This window comes from Rhineura floridana, chromosome 7 (genome assembly GCF_030035675.1).
Source record: "Rhineura floridana isolate rRhiFlo1 chromosome 7, rRhiFlo1.hap2, whole genome shotgun sequence".
Taxonomy (NCBI): Eukaryota; Metazoa; Chordata; class Lepidosauria; order Squamata; family Rhineuridae; genus Rhineura; species Rhineura floridana.
In genome coordinates, this window is record NC_084486.1 from 27,173,801 (window position 1) to 27,195,966 (window position 22,166).

General features: G+C 45.2%; 1 pseudogene; it reads right to left on the bottom strand.

The window, feature by feature from the left end:
• Positions 1 to 686: 686 nt before the first annotated feature.
• On the bottom strand, positions 687 to 1,571 carry LOC133388627 (bifunctional methylenetetrahydrofolate dehydrogenase/cyclohydrolase, mitochondrial-like; annotated as a pseudogene).
• Positions 1,572 to 22,166: the final 20,595 nt, after the last annotated feature.

Here is a 22,166-nt window from a genome sequence, read left to right on the forward strand (position 1 = left end):
GGCCCAAGATGGTTGATATCGTTAACAATCTTGTCACCCTTTTCTGGACTAACTGAAGTTTCTGGACCATTTTCAAAGGCAATACCACATGTAATGCATTGCAGCAATCTGAGCAAGCAGTAGCAGTCAGCAGGGCAGTGCAGGCAGAGTGGTGTTGTTCACCTGGCTACCCAACACTGAGCACTGCTGCCAGTTACCAAGAGTGAAAGGGACAAGGTAGGAACCACTGATAGATCTAAAAATAATTCTTTCTTATTTCAACCTTATTCAGAATCAGATCAGAATCACCATGTATTGAGTTGGGCACTCTTACCTGGAACATAATTGCGTTAAAAAATATTCTGGAATGAGACTCACCAATAACTTTCATCCAATAAATAAATATTGCACTATTCTTAGGCTGTTTGGGAAGAGATTTCTAATGTTGTTATTTTATTTATTTATTATTTGATTTATACCCCGCCCTTCCAACCAGTAGGAGTCCAGGGCGGCATCCCAGTAGAAGCCCAGGGTGCCCTTTCTCCCAGTAAGAGCCCAGGGTGGCTACTTGCCACTAGAATTCCAACATTAAGCCTTTAGTGGTTCAAGCTGCTGAGGCCTCCACAGTTTCTTTCAGCAATTATGCCATTTTTCCAAGCATGGCGATGGTCATGTGGCCACCCCCACCAGGGACTAGAGTGATGTAGCTAGTTTTGGTTTGGCAATAATAGGTCCTGGACTCTGTTTATAACAGCATCAATAACTGCAGCTCCCTCTTTGATCGTATTAGCTGAAATCAGATTAGGGATGCCTGCAACTGAAACCACAATGTCAGCAAGAATTGTCTGCTGTTCAAGCTGTTCTTTTGGAATGTAGTGATGAGAGATTGTTACTGTTGCATCCCCTCCATGATGTTCATGCCTTCCATCCATATGAAGAAGCACTGCAACGGGCATCCCAACATTCTTCCATTGACCAGTTACAACAACATTCTTCCCCAGGGTTGGAATTCAAGTTCTTTTAATGATTTCCCACACATACCAAAGCATTGTTGGCAGCATGGAATATTGATCACAGCACAACATGGAAGCTGCACATCTTTTTCAGGATTCACAGCATTGCAGAGCTTCCGCTCAATCAATATGCTCAGGTAAAGGGAGCTGAACTAGGAGGCCCTCTACGTTTGTCATTATTTAGCTTGCTGATTAAATCAAGGAACTCCTCTTAACTGATGGGAGGTTGGCTTCAGAATTGTTTTGCTCCTGATTCCTACATCACAGCTACTTTGGTTTTGTGCAGTACAGGAGTAGCTTGCAGGATTTGCACCAACTAGAATGACACTGAGACGGGAGTCTTTTATTTCCATATGCAATCCACTGCTCCACTTCATAATGGGCTTCTTGTCTAATCTGCCAAGCCAGCTTTCTCCCCAAAAAAACAGCAGCTTTATTCCTGGATGCAACGAGATGGAGCGGGCAAGTACCCCTTGGGAGATTAAGGTAGTGGCGGCAGCAGCAACTGCCATGGCCTGCCAAAGCAGCCTGGGCCAAGAGCTGGAGCAGCGAGAGCAGGGAGATGGTAGTGGTTACCATGACAAAAGCAAAAAACAAACACCCCACACCCAGGACTTGGGAGTAATTTGTTACAAGTAACAAATTACTTGTAATTCATTAATTTTTTGAGGAACAAGTGGATAATTCCTTTACATTTTGATTGTAATAGAACTAGGAGTAATTTTATTACTTTTGTGAAGTAATTGTAATGTTTCCATCATTACCTTTAGGCATTACTTGGGAGGGGGGCAGGGGAAGTCTTCTGCTCCTCTGATTTGTGGATGAAAATCATATGCCTCAAGCAAAAAGTGTGACCCGCGGGTCAGGATTTTTTCAAAAAAATGAAAAGTATCCAAAGCGTCTCAAACTCGCGTCATATGATGCCCGAGATCCGAAAGGGCAGAAAAAGTTTGCGGAACCTGTTTCCCTGCTCTAGATTCTGAACAAGCTGCAGAAACCTGAGGGCAGCTCAGGAGAGAAAAAGAAGGCAAAAACTGTGACCCGCAGGTCAGGATTTTTTTCAAAAAAATGGAAAGTATCCAAAGCGTCTCAAACTCGCGTCATATGATGCCCGAGATCCGAAAGGGCAGAAAAAGTTTGCGGAACCTGTTTCCCTGCTCTAGATTCTGAACAAGCTGCAGAAACCTGAGGGCAGCTCAGGAGAGAAAAAGCAGGAAAAAAGTGTGACCCGCGGGTCAGGATTTTTTCAAAAAAATGAAAAGTATCCAAAGCGTCTGAAACTCGCGTCATATGATGCCCGAGATCCGAAAGGGCAGAAAAAGGTTGCGGAACCTGTTTCCCTGCTCTAGATTCTGAACAAGCTGCAGAAACCTGAGTGCAGCTCAGGAGAGAAAAAGCAGGCAAAAAGTGTGACCCGCGGGTCAGGATTTTTTCAAAAAAATGAAAAGTATCCAAAGCGTCTCAAACTCGCGTCATATGATGCCCGAGATCCGAAAGGGCAGAAAAAGTTTGCGGAACCTGTTTCCCTGCTCTAGATTCTGAACAAGCTGCAGAAACCTGAGTGCACCTCAGGAGAGAAAAAGCAGGCAAAAAGTGTGACCCGCGGGTCAGGATTTTTTCAAAAAAATGAAAAGTATCCAAAGCGTCTCAAACTCGCGTCATATGATGCCCGAGATCCGAAAGGGCAGAAAAAGTTTGCGGAACCTGTTTCCCTGCTCTAGATTCTGAACAAGCTGCAGAAACCTGAGGGCAGCTCAGGAGAGAAAAAGCAGGAAAAAAGTGTGAACCGCGGGTCAGGATTTTTTCAAAAAAATGAAAAGGATCCAAAGCATCTCAAATTCGCGTCATATGATGCCCGAGATCCGAAAGGGCAGAAAAAGTTTGCGGAACCTGTTTCCCTGCTCTAGATTCTGAACAAGCTGCAGAAACCTGAGTGCAGCTCAGGAGAGAAATAGAAGGCAAAAAGTGTGACCCGCGGGTCAGGATTTTTTCAAAAAAATGAAAAGTATCCAAAGCGTCTCAAACTCGCGTCATATGATGCCTGAGATCCGAAAGGGCAGAAAAAGTTTGCGGAACCTGTTTCCCTGCTCTAGATTCTGAACAAGCTGCAGAAACCTGAGTGCACCTCAGGAGAGAAAAAGCAGGCAAAAAGTGTGACCCGCGGGTCAGGATTTTTTCAAAAAAATGAAAAGTATCCAAAGCGTCTCAAACTCGCGTCATATGATGCCCGAGATCCGAAAGGGCAGAAAAAGTTTGCGGAACCTGTTTCCCTGCCCTAGATTCTGAACAAGCTGCAGAAACCTGAGGGCAGCTCAGGAGAGAAAAAGCAGGAAAAAAGTGTGACCCGCGGGTCAGGATTTTTTCAAAAAAATGAAAAGGATCCAAAGCATCTCAAATTCGCGTCATATGATGCCCGAGATCCGAAAGGGCAGAAAAAGTTTGCGGAACCTGTTTCCCTGCTCTAGATTCTGAACAAGCTGCAGAAACCTGAGTGCAGCTCAGGAGAGAAAAAGCAGGCAAAAAGTGTGACCCGCGGGTCAGGATTTTTTCAAAAAAATGAAAAGTATCCAAAGCGTCTCAAACTCATGTCATATGATGCCCAAGATCCGAAAGGGCAGAAAAAGTTTGCGGAATATGTTTCCCTGCTCTAGATTCTGAACAAGCTGCAGAAACCTGAGTGCAGCTCAGGTGAGAAAAAGAAGGCAAAAAGTGTGACCCGCGGGTCAGGATTTTTTCAAAAAAATGAAAAGTATCCAAAGCGTCTCAAACTCATGTCATATGATGCCCGAGATCCGAAAGGGCAGAAAAAGTTTGCGGAACCTGTTTCCCTGCTCTAGATTCTGAACAAGCTGCAGAAACCTGAGTGCACCTCAGGAGAGAAAAAGCAGGCAAAAGTGTGACCCGCGGGTCAGGATTTTTTCAAAAAAATGAAAAGTATCCAAAGCGTCTCAAACTCGCGTCATATGATGCCCGAGATCCGAAAGGGCAGAAAAAGTTTGCGGAACCTGTTTCCCTGCTCTAGATTCTGAACAAGCTACAGAAACCTGAGTGCACCTCAGGAGAGAAAAAGGAGGAAAAAAGTGTGACCCGCGGGTCAGGATTTTTTCAAAAAAATGAAAAGTATCCAATGCGTCTCAAATTCGCGTGATATGATGCCCGAGATCCGAAAGGGCAGAAAAAGTTTGCGGAACCTGTTTCCCTGCTCTAGATTCTGAACAAGCTGCAGAAACCTGAGTGCAGCTCAGGAGAGAAAAAGCAGGCAAAAAGTGTGACCCGCGGGTCAGGATTTTTTCAAAAAAATGAAAAGTATCCAAAGCGTCTCAAACTCGCGTCATATGATGCCCGAGATCCGAAAGGGCAGAAAAAGTTTGCGGAACCTGTTTCCCTGCTCTAGATTCTGAACAAGCTGCAGAAACCTGAGTGCAGCTCAGGAGAGAAAAAGCAGGCAAAAAGTGTGACCCGCGGGTCAGGATTTTTTCAAAAAAATGAAAAGTATCCAAAGCGTCTCAAACTCGCGTCATATGATGCCCGAGATCCGAAAGGGCAGAAAAAGTTTGCGGAACCTGTTTCCCTGCTCTAGATTCTGAACAAGCTGCAGAAACCTGAGGGCAGCTCAGGAGAGAAAAAGCAGGAAAAAAGTGTGACCCGCGGGTCAGGATTTTTTCAAAAAAATGAAAAGGATCCAAAGCGTCTCAAATTCGCGTCATATGATGCCCGAGATCCGAAAGGGCAGAAAAAGTTTGCGGAACCTGTTTCCCTGCTCTAGATTCTGAACAAGCTGCAGAAACCTGAGTGCAGCTCAGGAGAGAAATAGAAGGCAAAAAGTGTGACCCGCGGGTCAGGATTTTTTCAAAAAAATGAAAAGTATCCAAAGCGTCTCAAACTCGCGTCATATGATGCCCGAGATCCGAAAGGGCAGAAAAAGTTTGCGGAACCTGTTTCCCTGCTCTAGATTCTGAACAAGCTGCAGAAACCTGAGTGCAGCTCAGGAGAGAAAAAGCAGGCAAAAAGTGTGACCCGCGGGTCAGGATTTTTTCAAAAAAATGAAAAGTATCCAAAGCGTCTCAAACTCGCGTCATATGATGCCCGAGATCCGAAAGGGCAGAAAAAGTTTGCGGAACCTGTTTCCCTGCTCTAGATTCTGAACAAGCTGCAGAAACCTGAGGGCAGCTCAGGAGAGAAAAAGCAGGAAAAAAGTGTGACCCGCGGGTCAGGATTTTTTCAAAAAAATGAAAAGGATCCAAAGCGTCTCAAATTCGCGTCATATGATGCCCGAGATCCGAAAGGGCAGAAAAAGTTTGCGGAACCTGTTTCCCTGCTCTAGATTCTGAACAAGCTGCAGAAACCTGAGTGCAGCTCAGGAGGGAAAAAGAAGGCAAAAAGTGTGACCCGCGGGTCAGGATTTTTTCAAAAAAATGAAAAGTATCCAAAGCGTCTCAAACTCGCGTCATATGATGCCCGAGATCCGAAAGGGCAGAAAAAGTTTGCGGAACCTGTTTCCCTGCTCTAGATTCTGAACAAGCTGCAGAAACCTGAGTGCAGCTCAGGAGAGAAATAGAAGGCAAAAAGTGTGACCCGCGGGTCAGGATTTTTTCAAAAAAATGAAAAGTATCCAAAGCGTCTCAAACTCGCGTCATATGATGCCTGAGATCCGAAAGGGCAGAAAAAGTTTGCGGAACCTGTTTCCCTGCTCTAGATTCTGAACAAGCTGCAGAAACCTGAGTGCACCTCAGGAGAGAAAAAGCAGGCAAAAAGTGTGACCCGCGGGTCAGGATTTTTTCAAAAAAATGAAAAGTATCCAAAGCGTCTCAAACTCGCGTCATATGATGCCCGAGATCCGAAAGGGCAGAAAAAGTTTGCGGAACCTGTTTCCCTGCCCTAGATTCTGAACAAGCTGCAGAAACCTGAGGGCAGCTCAGGAGAGAAAAAGCAGGAAAAAAGTGTGACCCGCGGGTCAGGATTTTTTCAAAAAAATGGAAAGGATCCAAAGCGTCTCAAATTCGCGTCATATGATGCCCGAGATCCGAAAGGGCAGAAAAAGTTTGCGGAACCTGTTTCCCTGCTCTAGATTCTGAACAAGCTGCAGAAACCTGAGTGCAGCTCAGGAGAGAAAAAGAAGGCAAAAAGTGTGTCCCGCGGGTCAGGATTTTTTCAAAAAAATGAAAAGTATCCAAAGCGTCTCAAACTCATGTCATATGATGCCCAAGATCCGAAAGGGCAGAAAAAGTTTGCGGAATATGTTTCCCTGCTCTAGATTCTGAACAAGCTACAGAAACCTGAGTGCACCTCAGGAGAGATAAAGGAGGAAAAAAGTGTGACCCGCGGGTCAGGATTTTTTCAAAAAAATGAAAAGTATCCAATGCGTCTCAAATTCGCGTGATATGATGCCCGAGATCCGAAAGGGCAGAAAAAGTTTGTGGAACCTGTTTCCCTGCTCTAGATTCTGAACAAGCTGCAGAAACCTGAGTGCACCTCAGGAGAGAAAAAGAGGCAAAAAGTGTGACCCGCGGGTCAGGATTTTTTCAAAAAAATGAAAAGTATCCAAAGCGTCTCAAACTCGTCTCATATGATGCCCGAGATCCGAAAGGTCAGAAAAAGTTTGCGGAACCTGTTTCCCTGCTCTAGATTCTGAACAAGCTGCAGAAACCTGAGTGCAGCTCAGGTGAGAAAAAGCAGGCAAAAAGTGTGACCCGCGGGTCAGGATTTTTTCAAAAAAATGAAAAGTATCCAAAGCATCTCAAATTCACGTCATATGATGCCCGAGATCCGAAAGGGCAGAAAAAGTTTGCGGAACCTGTTTCCCTGCTCTAGATTCTGAACAAGCTGCAGAAACCTGAGTGCAGCTCAGGAGAGAAAAAGCAGGCAAAAAGTGTGACCCGCGGGTCAGGATTTTTTCAAAAAAATGAAAAGTATCCAAAGCGTCTCAAACTCGCGTCATATGATGCCCGAGATCCGAAAGGGCAGAAAAAGTTTGCGGAACCTGTTTCCCTGCTCTAGATTCTGAACAAGCTGCAGAAACCTGAGTGCAGCTCAGGAGAGAAAAAGCAGGCAAAAAGTGTGACCCGCGGGTCAGGATTTTTTCAAAAAAATGAAAAGTATCCAAAGCGTCTCAAACTCGCGTCATATGATGCCCGAGATCCGAAAGGGCAGAAAAAGTTTGCGGAACCTGTTTCCCTGCTCTAGATTCTGAACAAGCTGCAGAAACCTGAGGGCAGCTCAGGAGAGAAAAAGCAGGAAAAAAGTGTGACCCGCGGGTCAGGATTTTTTCAAAAAAATGAAAAGGATCCAAAGCGTCTCAAATTCGCGTCATATGATGCCCGAGATCCGAAAGGGCAGAAAAAGTTTGCGGAACCTGTTTCCCTGCTCTAGATTCTGAACAAGCTGCAGAAACCTGAGTGCAGCTCAGGAGAGAAATAGAAGGCAAAAAGTGTGACCCGCGGGTCAGGATTTTTTCAAAAAAATGAAAAGTATCCAAAGCGTCTCAAACTCGCGTCATATGATGCCCGAGATCCGAAAGGGCAGAAAAAGTTTGCGGAACCTGTTTCCCTGCTCTAGATTCTGAACAAGCTGCAGAAACCTGAGTGCAGCTCAGGAGAGAAAAAGCAGGCAAAAAGTGTGACCCGCGGGTCAGGATTTTTTCAAAAAAATGAAAAGTATCCAAAGCGTCTCAAACTCGCGTCATATGATGCCCGAGATCCGAAAGGGCAGAAAAAGTTTGCGGAACCTGTTTCCCTGCTCTAGATTCTGAACAAGCTGCAGAAACCTGAGGGCAGCTCAGGAGAGAAAAAGCAGGAAAAAAGTGTGACCCGTGGGTCAGGATTTTTTCAAAAAAATGAAAAGGATCCAAAGCGTCTCAAATTCGCGTCATATGATGCCCGAGATCCGAAAGGGCAGAAAAAGTTTGCGGAACCTGTTTCCCTGCTCTAGATTCTGAACAAGCTGCAGAAACCTGAGTGCACCTCAGGAGAGAAAAAGCAGGCAAAAAGTGTGACCCGCGGGTCAGGATTTTTTCAAAAAAATGAAAAGTATCCAAAGCGTCTCAAACTCGCGTCATATGATGCCCGAGATCCGAAAGGGCAGAAAAAGTTTGCGGAACCTGTTTCCCTGCTCTAGATTCTGAACAAGCTGCAGAAACCTGAGTGCAGCTCAGGAGAGAAAAAGCAGGCAAAAAGTGTGACCCGCGGGTCAGGATTTTTTCAAAAAAATGAAAAGTATCCAAAGCGTCTCAAACTCGCGTCATATGATGCCCGAGATCCGAAAGGGCAGAAAAAGTTTGCGGAACCTGTTTCCCTGCTCTAGATTCTGAACAAGCTGCAGAAACCTGAGTGCAGCTCAGGAGAGAAAAAGAAGGCAAAAAGTGTGTCCCGCGGGTCAGGATTTTTTCAAAAAAATGAAAAGTATCCAAAGCGTCTCAAACTCATGTCATATGATGCCCAAGATCCGAAAGGGCAGAAAAAGTTTGCGGAATATGTTTCCCTGCTCTAGATTCTGAACAAGCTGCAGAAACCTGAGTGCAGCTCAGGTGAGAAAAAGAAGGCAAAAAGTGTGACCCGCGGGTCAGGATTTTTTCAAAAAAATGAAAAGTATCCAAAGCGTCTCAAACTCATGTCATATGATGCCCGAGATCCGAAAGGGCAGAAAAAGTTTGCGGAACCTGTTTCCCTGCTCTAGATTCTGAACAAGCTGCAGAAACCTGAGTGCACCTCAGGAGAGAAAAAGCAGGCAAAAGTGTGACCCGCGGGTCAGGATTTTTTCAAAAAAATGAAAAGTATCCAAAGCGTCTCAAACTCGCGTCATATGATGCCTGAGATCCGAAAGGGCAGAAAAAGTTTGCGGAACCTGTTTCCCTGCTCTAGATTCTGAACAAGCTGCAGAAACCTGAGTGCAGCTCAGGAGAGAAAAAGAAGGCAAAAGTATGACCCGCGGGTCAGGATTTTTTCAAAAAAATGAAAAGTATCCAAAGCGTCTCAAACTCGCGTCATATGATGCCTGAGATCCGAAAGGGCAGAAAAAGTTTGCGGAACCTGTTTCCCTGCTCTAGATTCTGAACAAGCTGCAGAAAATTGAGGGCAGCTCAGGAGAGAAAAAGCATGAAAAAAGTGTGACCCGCGGGTCAGGATTTTTTCAAAAAAATGAAAAGTATCCAAAGCGTCTCAAATTCGCGTCATATGATGCCCGAGATCCGAAAGGGCAGAAAAAGTTTGCGGAACCTGTTTCCCTGCTCTAGATTCTGAACAAGCTACAGAAACCTGAGTGCACCTCAGGAGAGAAAAAGGAGGAAAAAAGTGTGACCCGCGGGTCAGGATTTTTTCAAAAAAATGAAAAGTATCCAATGCGTCTCAAATTCGCGTGATATGATGCCCGAGATCCGAAAGGGCAGAAAAAGTTTGTGGAACCTGTTTCCCTGCTCTAGATTCTGAACAAGCTGCAGAAACCTGAGTGCACCTCAGGAGAGAAAAAGAGGCAAAAAGTGTGACCCGCGGGTCAGGATTTTTTCAAAAAAATGAAAAGTATCCAAAGCGTCTCAAACTCGTCTCATATGATGCCCGAGATCCGAAAGGTCAGAAAAAGTTTGCGGAACCTGTTTCCCTGCTCTAGATTCTGAACAAGCTGCAGAAACCTGAGTGCAGCTCAGGTGAGAAAAAGCAGGCAAAAAGTGTGACCCGCGGGTCAGGATTTTTTCAAAAAAATGAAAAGTATCCAAAGCATCTCAAATTCACGTCATATGATGCCCGAGATCCGAAAGGGCAGAAAAAGTTTGCGGAACCTGTTTCCCTGCTCTAGATTCTGAACAAGCTGCAGAAACCTGAGTGCAGCTCAGGAGAGAAAAAGCAGGCAAAAAGTGTGACCCGCGGGTCAGGATTTTTTCAAAAAAATGAAAAGTATCCAAAGCGTCTCAAACTCGCGTCATATGATGCCCGAGATCCGAAAGGGCAGAAAAAGTTTGCGGAACCTGTTTCCCTGCTCTAGATTCTGAACAAGCTGCAGAAACCTGAGTGCAGCTCAGGAGAGAAAAAGCAGGCAAAAAGTGTGACCCGCGGGTCAGGATTTTTTCAAAAAAATGAAAAGTATCCAAAGCGTCTCAAACTCGCGTCATATGATGCCCGAGATCCGAAAGGGCAGAAAAAGTTTGCGGAACCTGTTTCCCTGCTCTAGATTCTGAACAAGCTGCAGAAACCTGAGGGCAGCTCAGGAGAGAAAAAGCAGGAAAAAAGTGTGACCCGCGGGTCAGGATTTTTTCAAAAAAATGAAAAGGATCCAAAGCGTCTCAAATTCGCGTCATATGATGCCCGAGATCCGAAAGGGCAGAAAAAGTTTGCGGAACCTGTTTCCCTGCTCTAGATTCTGAACAAGCTGCAGAAACCTGAGTGCAGCTCAGGAGAGAAATAGAAGGCAAAAAGTGTGACCCGCGGGTCAGGATTTTTTCAAAAAAATGAAAAGTATCCAAAGCGTCTCAAACTCGCGTCATATGATGCCCGAGATCCGAAAGGGCAGAAAAAGTTTGCGGAACCTGTTTCCCTGCTCTAGATTCTGAACAAGCTGCAGAAACCTGAGTGCAGCTCAGGAGAGAAAAAGCAGGCAAAAAGTGTGACCCGCGGGTCAGGATTTTTTCAAAAAAATGAAAAGTATCCAAAGCGTCTCAAACTCGCGTCATATGATGCCCGAGATCCGAAAGGGCAGAAAAAGTTTGCGGAACCTGTTTCCCTGCTCTAGATTCTGAACAAGCTGCAGAAACCTGAGGGCAGCTCAGGAGAGAAAAAGCAGGAAAAAAGTGTGACCCGTGGGTCAGGATTTTTTCAAAAAAATGAAAAGGATCCAAAGCGTCTCAAATTCGCGTCATATGATGCCCGAGATCCGAAAGGGCAGAAAAAGTTTGCGGAACCTGTTTCCCTGCTCTAGATTCTGAACAAGCTGCAGAAACCTGAGTGCACCTCAGGAGAGAAAAAGCAGGCAAAAAGTGTGACCCGCGGGTCAGGATTTTTTCAAAAAAATGAAAAGTATCCAAAGCGTCTCAAACTCGCGTCATATGATGCCCGAGATCCGAAAGGGCAGAAAAAGTTTGCGGAACCTGTTTCCCTGCTCTAGATTCTGAACAAGCTGCAGAAACCTGAGTGCAGCTCAGGAGAGAAAAAGCAGGCAAAAAGTGTGACCCGCGGGTCAGGATTTTTTCAAAAAAATGAAAAGTATCCAAAGCGTCTCAAACTCGCGTCATATGATGCCCGAGATCCGAAAGGGCAGAAAAAGTTTGCGGAACCTGTTTCCCTGCTCTAGATTCTGAACAAGCTGCAGAAACCTGAGGGCAGCTCAGGAGAGAAAAAGCAGGAAAAAAGTGTGACCCGTGGGTCAGGATTTTTTCAAAAAAATGAAAAGGATCCAAAGCGTCTCAAATTCGCGTCATATGATGCCCGAGATCCGAAAGGGCAGAAAAAGTTTGCGGAACCTGTTTCCCTGCTCTAGATTCTGAACAAGCTGCAGAAACCTGAGTGCACCTCAGGAGAGAAAAAGCAGGAAAAAAGTGTGACCCGCGGGTCAGGATTTTTTCAAAAAAATGAAAAGGATCCAAAGCGTCTCAAATTCGCGTCATATGATGCCCGAGATCCGAAAGGGCAGAAAAAGTTTGCGGAACCTGTTTCCCTGCTCTAGATTCTGAACAAGCTGCAGAAACCTGAGTGCAGCTCAGGAGAGAAATAGAAGGCAAAAAGTGTGACCCGCGGGTCAGGATTTTTTCAAAAAAATGAAAAATATCCAAAGCGTCTCAAACTCGCGTCATATGATGCCCGAGATCCGAAAGGGCAGAAAAAGTTTGCGGAACCTGTTTCCCTGCTCTAGATTCTGAACAAGCTGCAGAAACCTGAGTGCACCTCAGGAGAGAAAAAGCAGGCAAAAAATGTGACCCGCGGGTCAGGATTTTTTCAAAAAAATGAAAAGTATCCAAAGCGTCTCAAACTCGCGTCATATGATGCCCGAGATCCGAAAGGGCAGAAAAAGTTTGCGGAACCTGTTTCCCTGCTCTAGATTCTGAACAAGCTGCAGAAACCTGAGGGCAGCTCAGGAGAGAAAAAGCAGGAAAAAAGTGTGACCCGCGGGTCAGGATTTTTTCAAAAAAATGAAAAGGATCCAAAGCGTCTCAAATTCGCGTCATATGATGCCCGAGATCCGAAAGGGCAGAAAAAGTTTGCGGAACCTGTTTCCCTGCTCTAGATTCTGAACAAGCTGCAGAAACCTGAGTGCAGCTCAGGAGAGAAAAGGAAGGCAAAAAGTGTGACCCGCGGGTCAGGATTTTTTCAAAAAAATGAAAAGTATCCAAAGCGTCTCAAACTCATGTCATATGATGCCCAAGATCCGAAAGGGCAGAAAAAGTTTGCGGAATATGTTTCCCTGCTCTAGATTCTGAACAAGCTGCAGAAACCTGAGTGCAGCTCAGGTGAGAAAAAGAAGGCAAAAAGTGTGACCCGCGGGTCAGGATTTTTTCAAAAAAATGAAAAGTATCCAAAGCGTCTCAAACTCATGTCATATGATGCCCGAGATCCGAAAGGGCAGAAAAAGTTTGCGGAACCTGTTTCCCTGCTCTAGATTCTGAACAAGCTGCAGAAACCTGAGTGCACCTCAGGAGAGAAAAAGCAGGCAAAAGTGTGACCCGCGGGTCAGGATTTTTTCAAAAAAATGAAAAGTATCCAAAGCGTCTCAAACTCGCGTCATATGATGCCCAAGATCCGAAAGGGCAGAAAAAGTTTGCGGAATATGTTTCCCTGCTCTAGATTCTGAACAAGCTGCAGAAACCTGAGTGCAGCTCAGGTGAGAAAAAGAAGGCAAAAAGTGTGACCCGCGGGTCAGGATTTTTTCAAAAAAATGAAAAGTATCCAAAGCGTCTCAAACTCATGTCATATGATGCCCGAGATCCGAAAGGGCAGAAAAAGTTTGCGGAACCTGTTTCCCTGCTCTAGATTCTGAACAAGCTGCAGAAACCTGAGTGCAGCTCAGGAGAGAAAAAGAAGGCAAAAACTGTGACCCGCAGGTCAGGATTGTTTCAAAAAAATGGAAAGTATCCAAAGCGTCTCAAACTCGCGTCATATGATGCCCGAGATCCGAAAGGGCAGAAAAAGTTTGCGGAACCTGTTTCCCTGCTCCAGATTCTGAACAAGCTGCAGAAACTTGAGGGCAGCTCAGGAGAGAAAAAGCATGAAAAAAGTGTGACCCGCGGGTCAGGATTTTTTCAAAAAAATGAAAAGTATCCAAAGCGTCTCAAATTCGCGTCATATGATGCCCGAGATCCGAAAGGGCAGAAAAAGTTTGCGGAACCTGTTTCCCTGCTCTAGATTCTGAACAAGCTACAGAAACCTGAGTGCAGCTCAGGAGAGAAAAAGGAGGAAAAAAGTGTGACCCGCGGGTCAGGATTTTTTCAAAAAAATGAAAAGTATCCAATGCGTCTCAAATTCGCGTGATATGATGCCCGAGATCCGAAAGGGCAGAAAAAGTTTGTGGAACCTGTTTCCCTGCTCTAGATTCTGAACAAGCTGCAGAAACCTGAGTGCACCTCAGGAGAGAAAAAGAGGCAAAAAGTGTGACCCGCGGGTCAGGATTTTTTCAAAAAAATGAAAAGTATCCAAAGCGTCTCAAACTCGTGTCATATGATGCCCGAGATCCAAAAGGTCAGAAAAAGTTTGCGGAACCTGTTTCCCTGCTCTAGATTCTGAACAAGCTGCAGAAACCTGAGGGCAGCTCAGGAGAGAAAAAGCAGGAAAAAAGTGTGACCCGCGGGTCAGGATTTTTTCAAAAAAATGAAAAGTATCCAAAGCGTCTCAAAATCGCGTCATATGATGCCCGAGATCCGAAAGGGCAGAAAAAGTTTGCGGAACCTGTTTCCCTGCTCTAGATTCTGAACAAGCTGCAGAAACCTGAGTGCAGCTCAGGAGAGAAAAAGAAGGCAAAAAGTGTGACCCGCGGGTCAGGATTTTTTCAAAAAAATGAAAAGTATCCAAAGCGTCTCAAACTCGCGTCATATGATGCCCGTGATCCGAAAGGGCAGAAAAAGTTTGCGGAACCTGTTTCCCTGCTCTAGATTCTGAACAAGCTGCAGAAACCTGAGTGCAGCTCAGGAGAGAAAAAGCAGGCAAAAAGTGTGACCCGCGGGTCAGGATTTTTTCAAAAAAATGAAAAGTATCCAATGCGTCTCAAATTCGCGTGATATGATGCCCGAGATCCGAAAGGTCAGAAAAAGTTTGCGGAACCTGTTTCCCTGCTCTAGATTCTGAACAAGCTGCAGAAACCTGAGTGCACCTCAGGAGAGCAAAGCAGGCAAAAAGTGTGACCCGCGGGTCAGGATTTTTTCAAAAAAATGAAAAGTATCCAAAGCGTCTCAAACTCGTGTCATATGATGCCCGAGATCCGAAAGGTCAATAAAAGTTTGCGGAACCTGTTTCCCTGCTCTAGATTCTGAACAAGCTGCAGAAACCTGAGGGCAGCTCAGGAGAGAAAAAGCAGGAAAAAAGTGTGACCCGCGGGTCAGGATTTTTTCAAAAAAATGAAAAGTATCCAAAGCGTCTCAAACTCGCGTCATATGATGCCCGAGATCCGAAAGGGCAGAAAAAGTTTGCGGAACCTGTTTCCCTGCTCTAGATTCTGAACAAGCTGCAGAAACCTGAGTGCACCTCAGGAGAGAAAAAGCAGGAAAAAAGTGTGACCCGCGGGTCAGGATTTTTTCAAAAAAATGAAAAGTATCCAAAGCGTCTCAAACTCGCGTCATATGATGCCCGAGATCCGAAAGGGCAGAAAAAGTTTGCGGAACCTGTTTCCCTGCTCTAGATTCTGAACAAGCTGCAGAAACCTGAGGGCAGCTCAGGAGAGAAAAAGCAGGAAAAAAGTGTGACCCGCGGGTCAGAATTTTTTCAAAAAAATGAAAAGGATCCAAAGCGTCTCAAATTCGCGTCATATGATGCCCGAGATCCGAAAGGGCAGAAAAAGTTTGCGGAACCTGTTTCCCTGCTCTAGATTCTGAACAAGCTGCAGAAACCTGAGTGCAGCTCAGGAGAGAAAAAGAAGGCAAAAAGTGTGACCCGCGGGTCAGGATTTTTTCAAAAAAATGAAAAGTATCCAAAGCGTCTCAAATTCGCGTCATATGATGCCCGAGATCCGAAAGGGCAGAAAAAGTTTGCAGAACCTGTTTCCCTGCTCTAGATTCTGAACAAGCTGCAGAAATCTGAGTGCAGCTCAGGAGAGAAAAAGAAGGCAAAAAGTGTGACCCGCGGGTCAGGATTTTTTCAAAAAAATGAAAAGTATCCAAAGCGTCTCAAACTCGCGTCATATGATGCCCGAGATCCGAAAGGGCCGAAAAAGTTTGCGGAACCTGTTTCCCTGCTCTAGATTCTGAACAAGCTGCAGAAACCTGAGTGCAGCTCAGGAGAGAAAAAGCAGGCAAAAAGTGTGACCCGCGGGTCAGGATTTTTTCAAAAAAATGAAAAGTATCCAAAGCGTCTCAAACTCGCGTCATATGATGCCCGAGATCCGAAAGGGCAGAAAAAGTTTGCGGAACCTGTTTCCCTGCTCTAGATTCTGAACAAGCTACAGAAACCTGAGTGCAGCTCAGGAGAGAAAAAGGAGGAAAAAAGTGTGACCCGCGGGTCAGGATTTTTTCAAAAAAATGAAAAGTATCCAAAGCGTCTCAAACTCGCATCATATGATGCCCGAGATCCGAAAGGGCAGAAAAAGATTGCGGAACATGTTTCCCTGCTCTAGATTCTGAACAAGCTGCAGAAACCTGAGTGCAGCTCAGGAGAGAAAAAGCAGGCAAAAAGTGTGACCCGCGGGTCAGGATTTTTTCAAAAAAATGAAAAGTATCCAAAGCGTCTCAAACTCGCGTCATATGATGCCTGAGATCCGAAAGGGCAGAAAAAGTTTGCGGAACCTGTTTCCCTGCTCTAGATTCTGAACAAGCTGCAGAAACCTGAGTGCAGCTCAGGAGAGAAAAAGAAGGCAAAAACTGTGACCCGCAGGTCAGGATTTTTTCAAAAAAATGGAAAGTATCCAAAGCGTCTCAAACTGGCGTCATATGATGCCCGAGATCCGAAAGGGCAGAAAAAGTTTGCGGAACATGTTTCCCTGCTCTAGATTCTGAACAAGCTGCAGAAACCTGAGTGCAGCTCAGGAGAGAAAAAGCAGGAAAAAAGTGTGACCCGCGGGTCAGGATTTTTTCAAAAAAATGAAAAGTATAAAATGCGTCTCAAATTCGCGTGATATGATGCCCGAGATCCGAAAGGGCAGAAAAAGTTTGTGGAACCTGTTTCCCTGCTCTAGATTCTGAACAAGCTGCAGAAACCTGAGTGCACCTCAGGAGAGCAAAGCAGGCAAAAAGTGTGACCCGCGGGTCAGGATTTTTTCAAAAAAATGAAAAGTATCCAAAGCGTCTCAAACTCGTGTCATATGATGCCCGAGATCCGAAAGGGCAGAAAAAGTTTGCGGAACCTGTTTCCCTGCTCTAGATTCTGAACAAGCTACAGAAACCTGAGTGCAGCTCAGGAGAGAAAAAGGAGGAAAAAAGTGTGACCCGCGGGTCAGGATTTTTTCAAAAAAATGAAAAGTATCCAAAGCGTCTCAAACTCGCGTCATATGATGCCCGAGATCCGAAAGGGCAGAAAAAGTTTGCGGAACATGTTTCCCTGCTCTAGATTCTGAACAAGCTGCAGAAACCTGAGTGCAGCTCAGGAGAGAAAAAGCAGGCAAAAAGTGTGACCCGCGGGTCAGGATTTTTTCAAAAAAATGAAAAGTATCCAAAGCGTCTCAAACTCGCGTCATATGATGCCTGAGATCCGAAAGGGCAGAAAAAGTTTGCGGAACCTGTTTCCCTGCTCTAGATTCTGAACAAGCTGCAGAAACCTGAGTGCAGCTCAGGAGAGAAAAAGAAGGCAAAAACTGTGACCCGCAGGTCAGGATTTTTTCAAAAAAATGGAAAGTATCCAAAGCGTCTCAAACTGGCGTCATATGATGCCCGAGATCCGAAAGGGCAGAAATAGTTTGCGGAACCTGTTTCCCTGCTCTAGATTCTGAACAAGCTGCAGAAACCTGAGGGCAGCTCAGGAGAGAAAAAGCAGGAAAAAAGTGTGACCCGCAGGTCAGGATTTTTTCAAAAAAATGAAAAGTATCCAAAGCGTCTCAAACTCGCGTCATATGATGCCCGTGATCCGAAAGGGCAGAAAAAGTTTGCGGAACATGTTTCCCTGCTCTAGATTCTGAACAAGCTGCAGAAACCTGAGTGCAGCTCAGGAGAGAAAAAGCAGGCAAAAAGTGTGACCCGCGGGTCAGGATTTTTTCAAAAAAATGAAAAGTATAAAATGCGTCTCAAATTCGCGTGATATGATGCCCGAGATCCGAAAGGGCAGAAAAAGTTTGTGGAACCTGTTTCCCTGCTCTAGATTCTGAACAAGCTGCAGAAACCTGAGTGCACCTCAGGAGAGAAAAAGCAGGCAAAAAGTGTGACCCGCGGGTCAGGATTTTTTCAAAAAAATGAAAAGTATCCAAAGCATCTCAAACTCGTGTCACATGATGCCCGAGATCCAAAAGGGCAGAAAAAGTTTGCGGAACCTGTTTCCGTGCTCTAGATTCTGAACAAGCTGCAGAAGCCTGAGTGCCCCTCAGGAGAGAAAAAGCAGGAAAAAAGTGTCACCCGCGGGTCAGGATTTTTTCAAAAAAATGAAAAGAATCCAAAGCGTCTCAAAATTGCATCATATGATGCCCGAGATCCGAAAGGGCAGAAAAAGTTTGCGGAACCTGTTTCCCTGCTCTAGATTCTGTACAAGCTGCAGAAACCTGAGGGCAGCTCAGGAGAGAAAAAGCAGGAAAAAAGTGTGACCCGCGGGTCAGGATTTTTTCAAAAAAATGAAAAGTATCCAAAGCGTCTCAAATTCGCGTCATATGATGCCCGAGATCCGAAAGGGCAGAAAAAGTTTGCGGAACCTGTTTCCCTGCTCTAGATTCTGAACAAGCTGCAGAAACCTGAGTGCAGCTCAGGAGAGAAAAAGAAGGCAAAAAGTGTGACCCGCGGGTCAGGATATTTTCAAAAAAATGAAAAGTATCCAAAGCATCTCAAATTCGCGTCATATGATGCCCGAGATCCGAAAGGGCAGAAAAAGTTTGCGGAACCTGTTTCCCTGCTCTAGATTCTGAACAAGCTGCAGAAACCTGAGTGCAGCTCAGGAGAGAAAAAGAAGGCAAAAAGTGTGACCCGCGGGTCAGGATTTTTTCAAAAAAATGAAAAGTATCCAAAGCGTCTCAAACTCGCGTCATATGATGCCCGAGATCCGAAAGGGCCGAAAAAGTTTGCGGAACCTGTTTCCCTGCTCTAGATTCTGAACAAGCTGCAGAAACCTGAGTGCAGCTCAGGAGAGAAAAAGCAGGCAAAAAGTGTGACCCGCGGGTCAGGATTTTTTCAAAAAAATGAAAAGTATCCAAAGCGTCTCAAACTCACGTCATATGATGCCCGAGATCCGAAAGGGCAGAAAAAGTTTGCGGAACCTGTTTCCCTGCTCTAGATTCTGAACAAGCTACAGAAACCTGAGTGCAGCTCAGGAGAGAAAAAGCAGGCAAAAAGTGTGACCCGCGGGTCAGGATTTTTTCAAAAAAATGAAAAGTATAAAATGCGTCTCAAATTCGCGTGATATGATGCCCGAGATCCGAAAGGGCAGAAAAAGTTTGTGGAACCTGTTTCCCTGCTCTAGATTCTGAACAAGCTGCAGAAACCTGAGTGCACCTCAGGAGAGAAAAAGCAGGCAAAAAGTGTGACCCGCGGGTCAGGATTTTTTCAAAAAAATGAAAAGTATCCAAAGCATCTCAAACTCGTGTCACATGATGCCCGAGATCCAAAAGGGCAGAAAAAGTTTGCGGAACCTGTTTCCGTGCTCTAGATTCTGAACAAGCTGCAGAAGCCTGAGTGCACCTCAGGAGAGAAAAAGCAGGAAAAAAGTGTCACCCGCGGGTCAGGATTTTTTCAAAAAAATGAAAAGTATCCAAAGCGTCTCAAATTCGCGTCATATGATGCCCGAGACCGAAAGGGCAGAAAAAGTTTGCGGAACCTGTTTCCCTGCTCTAGATTCTGAACAAGCTGCAGAAACCTGAGTGCAGCTCAGGAGAGAAAAAGAAGGCAAAAAGTGTGACCCGCGGGTCAGGATTTTTTCAAAAAAATGAAAAGTATCCAAAGCATCTCAAATTCGCGTCATATGATGCCCGAGATCCGAAAGGGCAGAAAAAGTTTGCGGAACCTGTTTCCCTGCTCTAGATTCTGAACAAGCTGCAGAAACCTGAGTGCAGCTCAGGAGAGAAAAAGAAGGCAAAAAGTGTGACCCGCGGGTCAGGATTTTTTCAAAAAAATGAAAAGTATCCAAAGCGTCTCAAACTCGCGTCATATGATGCCCGAGATCCGAAAGGGCCGAAAAAGTTTGCGGAACCTGTTTCCCTGCTCTAGATTCTGAACAAGCTGCAGAAACCTGAGTGCAGCTCAGGAGAGAAAAAGCAGGCAAAAAGTGTGACCCGCGGGTCAGGATTTTTTCAAAAAAATGAAAAGTATCCAAAGCCTCTCAAACTCACGTCATATGATGCCCGAGATCCGAAAGGGCAGAAAAAGTTTGCGGAACCTGTTTCCCTGCTCTAGATTCTGAACAAGCTACAGAAACCTGAGTGCAGCTCAGGAGAGAAAAAGCAGGGAAAAAGTGTGACCCGCGGGTCAGGATTTTTTCAAAAAAATGAAAAGTATCCAAAGCGTCTCAAACTCGCATCATATGGTGCCCGAGATCCGAAAGGGCAGAAAAAGTTTGCGGAACCTGTTTCCCTGCTCTAGATTCTGAACAAGCTGCAGAAACCTGAGTGCAGCTCAGGTGAGAAAAAGAAGGCAAAAAGTGTGACCCGCGGGTCAGGATTTTTTCAAAAAAATGAAAAGTATCCAAAGCGTCTCAAACTCATGTCATATGATGCCCGAGATCCGAAAGGGCAGAAAAAGTTTGCGGAACCTGTTTCCCTGCTCTAGATTCTGAACAAGCTGCAGAAACCTGAGTGCAGCTCAGGAGAGAAAAAGCAGGCAAAAAGTCTGACCCGCGGGTCAGGATTTTTTCAAAAAAATGAAAAGTATCCAAAGCGTCTCAAACTCGCGTCATATGATGCCCGAGATCCGAAAGGGCAGAAAAAGTTTGCGGAACCTGTTTCCCTGCTCTAGATTCTGAACAAGCTGCAGAAACCTGAGTGCAGCTCAGGAGAGAAAAAGAAGGCAAAAAGTGTGACCCGCGGGTCAGGATTTTTTCAAAAAAATGAAAAGTATCCAAAGCGTCTCAAACTCGCGTCATATGATGCCCGAGATCCGAAAGGGCCGAAAAAGTTTGCGGAACCTGTTTCCCTGCTCTAGATTCTGAACAAGCTGCAGAAACCTGAGTGCAGCTCAGGAGAGAAAAAGCAGGCAAAAAGTGTGACCCGCGGGTCAGGATTTTTTCAAAAAAATGAAAAGTATCCAAAGCGTCTCAAACTCACGTCATATGATGCCCGAGATCCGAAAGGGCAGAAAAAGTTTGCGGAACCTGTTTCCCTGCTCTAGATTCTGAACAAGCTACAGAAACCTGAGTGCAGCTCAGGAGAGAAAAAGCAGGGAAAAAGTGTGACCCGCGGGTCAGGATTTTTTCAAAAAAATGAAAAGTATCCAAAGCGTCTCAAACTCGCATCATATGGTGCCCGAGATCCGAAAGGGCAGAAAAAGTTTGCGGAACCTGTTTCCCTGCTCTAGATTCTGAACAAGCTGCAGAAACCTGAGTGCAGCTCAGGTGAGAAAAAGAAGGCAAAAAGTGTGACCCGCGGGTCAGGATTTTTTCAAAAAAATGAAAAGTATCCAAAGCGTCTCAAACTCATGTCATATGATGCCCGAGATCCGAAAGGGCAGAAAAAGTTTGCGGAACCTGTTTCCCTGCTCTAGATTCTGAACAAGCTGCAGAAACCTGAGTGCAGCTCAGGAGAGAAAAAGCAGGCAAAAAGTCTGACCCGCGGGTCAGGATTTTTTCAAAAAAATGAAAAGTATCCAAAGCGTCTCAAACTCATGTCATATGATGCCCGAGATCCGAAAGGGCAGAAAAAGTTTGCGGAACCTGTTTCCCTGCTCTAGATTCTGAACAAGCTGCAGAAACCTGAGTGCAGCTCAGGAGAGAAAAAGCAGGCAAAAAGTCTGACCCGCAGGTCAGGATTTTTTCAAAAAAATGAAAAGTATACAATGCGTCTCAAACTCGTGTCATATGATGCCCGAGATCCGAAAGGTCAGAAAAAGTTTGCGGAACCTGTTTCCCTGCTCTAGATTCTGAACAAGCTGCAGAAACCTGAGGGCAGCTCAGGAGAGAAAAAGCAGGAAAAAAGTGTGACCCGCGGGTCAGGATTTTTTCAAAAAAATGAAAAGTATCCAAAGCGTCTCCAACTCGCGTCATATGATGCCCGAGATCCGAAAGGGCAGAAAAAGTTTGCGGAACCTGTTTCCCTGCTCTAGATTCTGAACAAGCTGCAGAAACCTGAGTGCAGCTCAGGAGAGAAAAAGCAGGAAAAAAGTGTGACCCGCGGGTCAGGATTTTTTCAAAAAAATGAAAAGTATCCAAAGCGTCTCAAACTCGCATCATATGGTGCCCGAGATCCGAAAGGGCAGAAAAAGTTTGCGGAACCTGTTTCCCTGCTCTAGATTCTGAACAAGCTGCAGAAACCTGAGTGCAGCTCAGGTGAGAAAAAGAAGGCAAAAAGTGTGACCCGCGGGTCAGGATTTTTTCAAAAAAATGAAAAGTATCCAAAGCGTCTCAAACTCATGTCATATGATGCCCGAGATCCGAAAGGGCAGAAAAAGTTTGCGGAACCTGTTTCCCTGCTCTAGATTCTGAACAAGCTGCAGAAACCTGAGTGCAGCTCAGGAGAGAAAAAGAAGGCAAAAAGTGTGACCCGCGGGTCAGGATTTTTTCAAAAAAATGAAAAGTATCCAAAGCGTCTCAAACTCGCGTCATATGATGCCCGAGATCCGAAAGGGCCGAAAAAGTTTGCGGAACCTGTTTCCCTGCTCTAGATTCTGAACAAGCTGCAGAAACCTGAGTGCAGCTCAGGAGAGAAAAAGCAGGCAAAAAGTGTGACCCGCGGGTCAGGATTTTTTCAAAAAAATGAAAAGTATCCAAAGCCTCTCAAACT